The sequence below is a fragment of the Trichechus manatus genome, unplaced genomic scaffold, assembly GCF_000243295.1.
Source record: "Trichechus manatus latirostris isolate Lorelei unplaced genomic scaffold, TriManLat1.0 scaffold00074, whole genome shotgun sequence".
NCBI lineage: Eukaryota > Metazoa > Chordata > Mammalia > Sirenia > Trichechidae > Trichechus > Trichechus manatus.
Window position 1 is genome coordinate 12,994,933 of NW_004444010.1, and position 4,056 is coordinate 12,998,988.

Genomic DNA, 4,056 nt, shown 5'->3' on the forward strand with positions numbered 1-4,056 from the left:
AAGTGATAAAGGAGAAAATTCTCCACAAAATGATCTATTAGATTCAATGATATTCTCATTAAAATCCTAATAGGATTTTTCAAGGAACTTGAACAAAACTGGGGCATGTGGGGCTCCAATTCAAATACACCATCACTAGAGTGAAGTGTATACTCTTAGGAGGCAGTACATCTGAGGATTTTGATGTTAAAAATAAAGTATGTAAGGATCACCAGTGCTGTATTTTAAAATTTTTATTTGAATAAAGGATGTTGTTGTAAAGGGAAAGAAAATTTTATATGAAAGCCCAAGTTTCCCTAAATTGCTAAGACATGTCTGAAGAAGGAACACACGATGGCACTTGCCCAACTAATCGCCAATGCTTGTTATAAAGCTGTAGCCATTAAGACAGAGTAGGATTAGCAAAGGATGGAGAAAATGTCCAGTGAAACATAATGGAGATCCCAGAAATAGATCTTTATAATATGTGAAAACTTGACATAAGAGAAACATATCATTGCAATTCTATCTCTGGGACTTGTACAACTATTCAGTAAATGGTGCTAGAACTCTTGGTTAATCATAGGATAAAATTTTTTTGAAAATGAACCTGGACCCCTACCTCATATAATAAACATATTTAATTCTAGTTATATTAAAGATTTTAAAAGTAAAGGCATTATGTTTAAAATATTTAAAAGGAAATACTGCAGAACAATATTATGATCTTAGTACAAAAAAGAATATCTTAAAACAAGATACAAAAAGCACTATCAGTAGAAGAAAAGATTGACAAACTAAACTACATCAAAATTTTGAACTTCTATTCATCAATAGTGATCATTGAGAAAGTGAGAGAATAAGTCATAAACTAGGAGAAAATATTTGCAATACATATAACCCTCAAAGGAGTATTTCAAAATAATAAAGTAACCCATAAATAGGGTAAAAAAAAAAAAAGAATTAAAAAAATATTAAAATACATGAAAAGGAATTTCACAGAAGAGGAAACAAAAATGGTGATTAAATTTATGAAACATTTGCTCAGTCTCATTGGTAATCAGGGAATGCAAATAAAGACCACAGTACGAAATCATTTTATGTACAACAACAAAAGGTTGGCAAAAAGTAAGAAACTCGAAGATACAAGTGTTTGAAAAAATGTTGACCAATAGGAACTCTTATACCTTGCTTATGGGAAAACAATTTACCATTATCAGGTAAAGGTGAACATTCATATACACTACACCACTATTCTACTCCTGGGTACATATCATAGAGAATCTTTTACACACACATGCATACACACATACGCGTGCCAAGAGACATGTACTAGAATATTCACAGCACGATTGTGCATTATAACAATATGCTGGAAACAACCTAAATGTCTAGCAATAAAGTCCAAGATATTAACATAAATGTTTCATCACGCATACATGAATGACTATACAAAGCAACTTGGATGAATCTTACAATTCATCCAAGTGAAAAATGCAAGGGACAGCAGAATACAAACAGAGTATCATTCTTATAAAGTTGAAAAACAAGAAACAAATAAGAAAATAAACATAAAACAAGAAAAGAAAAATAGTATATTTTGGTGCAGTGCTCCTCAAACTTTAGTGCGTATGTGAATCAACAGGGAATTTTGTTCATATGCAGATTATGACTGAGCAGGTCTAGGCAGGGCTGAGGTTCAGTATTTCTAAAAGTCTCCCAGGTGATGCGGATGTTACGGTTCTGTGGAACAAACCGGAGTGGAAGATTTTAGAGGATACATATATATATATGATTTTTTTTAAGTATTTACAAATCGAAAAGTTATCAAATTCACAAAGTTTAGGATGATTGTTCCCTGGTGGGAGGGGAAGGGAAAGATAGTAAATGAGAGAGAGAGAAGGAGCTCACAGATAGATGAAACATATTTATAATGTTATAATTCATAGGCTATGTGCTCTATAAACTATATATATGCTACAAAGACTCTTTTGTATCTATTGATTATTACATAATTAAAAAAAAAAACAAAAATACCAATAGGGCAGGGAGCCCACATCATCACAAACAGAACCGATAAAACTAAGAGGGGATAGGAATAAGGACTGGGCAACGCAAAGCAGAATATTCCAACATTAGAAAAGAAAGCTGCAGGCCATATGTGTAAACACTCTGTTTGTAACCTCCCCAAATTAAATCACTGTACAAATTATTAAAACTATGGTAGCATTAAAAATGTGGGTAATCCAAACAGAAATCCAACCTAGAAATAATTGCTAAATTTTTAAAAAATAGAAATCATCCTCCTAATGTTTGGAGCCCTGGTGGTGCAGTGGTTAAGAGCTTGGCCACCAACCAAAAGGTCGGCAGCTCAAATCTACCAGCCGCTCTTTGGGAAACCTATGGGGGCAGTTCTACTCTGTCCTATAGGGTCGCTATGAGTAGGAATCAACTCGATGGCAATGTAACGTTTAGGTTTTAAATGAACACTGAATTAGAGAAAATTTTTTTTTTGAAAAATAGCGTACTTCTCAAATGCAAGGTGAACCTATTCCATCTTTTATCTGTGATTTCCCCCACCTCACACACATAAATCTCTAAAAACCTACCCCTTCATCCTGTTGATCAACAGAAAGTTTCTTTCCATAGGGTCAGGAATGGTTTTCATTTCTGAAAAATCTGCTACTAAAATACAATATTCCTGTCATCTAATACTGTAGCTATGCAAGCATCGCAGGACAGATTAATAATACTAACAAGAACTCAGGATAATTGCCTAAAGATCAGCAGAGAAGAGAGGAAAATTAAGATAGTTAAAGATAAAAGATGGAAAGTAACAGAGAGAAATTTTCTACCAGCTCAATATTATCTCAGGTACTCTGAAATATTTGATGTACAAAGATAGCAATAAATCTCTGAATCAGACACTCACCTAGTATCTACTTGCTCTAAGTGGTAAAAAGTATAAGACAACAAAGGGCAGGATACCTAAATTCTGATAATGTTGTTGTTGTTAATTGCCATCGAGTCGATTCTGATTCATGTCAACCCATGTGTACAGATTAGAACTGCTCCATAGAGTTTTCAAGGCTGTGACCTTTAAGAAGCAGATCATCAGGCTTGTCTTCTAAGGCGCCTCTGGATGTGTTCAAACAGCCAACCTTTTGGTTAGTGGTCAAGAGCTTAACCATTTGCAATGAACCAGGCATAGTTCTACTTTTCAAGAATTAATTTATTATTATCTCCATTGTACAGATGAAGAAACTGAGAGAATAAGCAACTTGTCCAAGGGCACAAAGATAGCACTGACAGAGCCAGGGTTACAACTCAGATGGCCAGTTCCAAACTCACTGTCTAGGGCCAGTGTGCCCCGATGATTCTCACCCATCCCATTACCTAGTTCTCTAATAATTCATCTTGTATCCATGAACACTTTAAACTTCCTTATGGATGAAGTGGAATACTCTAGTTAGAGAATGGATACATATATCAGACAGAACTAATTTAAATCCCCCAAAGCTGTGTGATTTTTGGCATGTTTTATAACTTCCCTGAGCTTTAGTTTCCTCATCTGTAAAATAGGATTGTGACAAAATATATCTGAGAGGATTCTTATAAGAATCAAATAAAGTAATCCATAGAAAGCATTTAACCCAGGGCTTGTTGTTTTGTGCACTCAATAAGAATTTGCTGCTGCTGCTGCTCTTATTATTGTTGTTGTTACTGTAATTAAATGAGATTACCAACGTAAACCCAAGTTTGTCTGTCTTTATTTCAGATCTTGTACAGAACACAGTGCTATGTCACGTATACATGAAGTATATGAAATAAACCAAACATCTTCTTTGTTTCTTTTTTCCCCCCAACACCCTCGAATCAGACTGCAATTAAGGATGGAAACACACTGAAAGGAATTCCAGCAGACAATCAATTTTCAGCCATCAAAACTGGAAACCTGTAAATGGAATTATTTTATTCATAGGGGAAGGAAGGAGTCTCTCCCATTTTATAGTAATAAAGCCATTCTTGGGTTAGCCACTCAAATTTAAATTCATTAACCTCTAAGGGGTCTGTGAA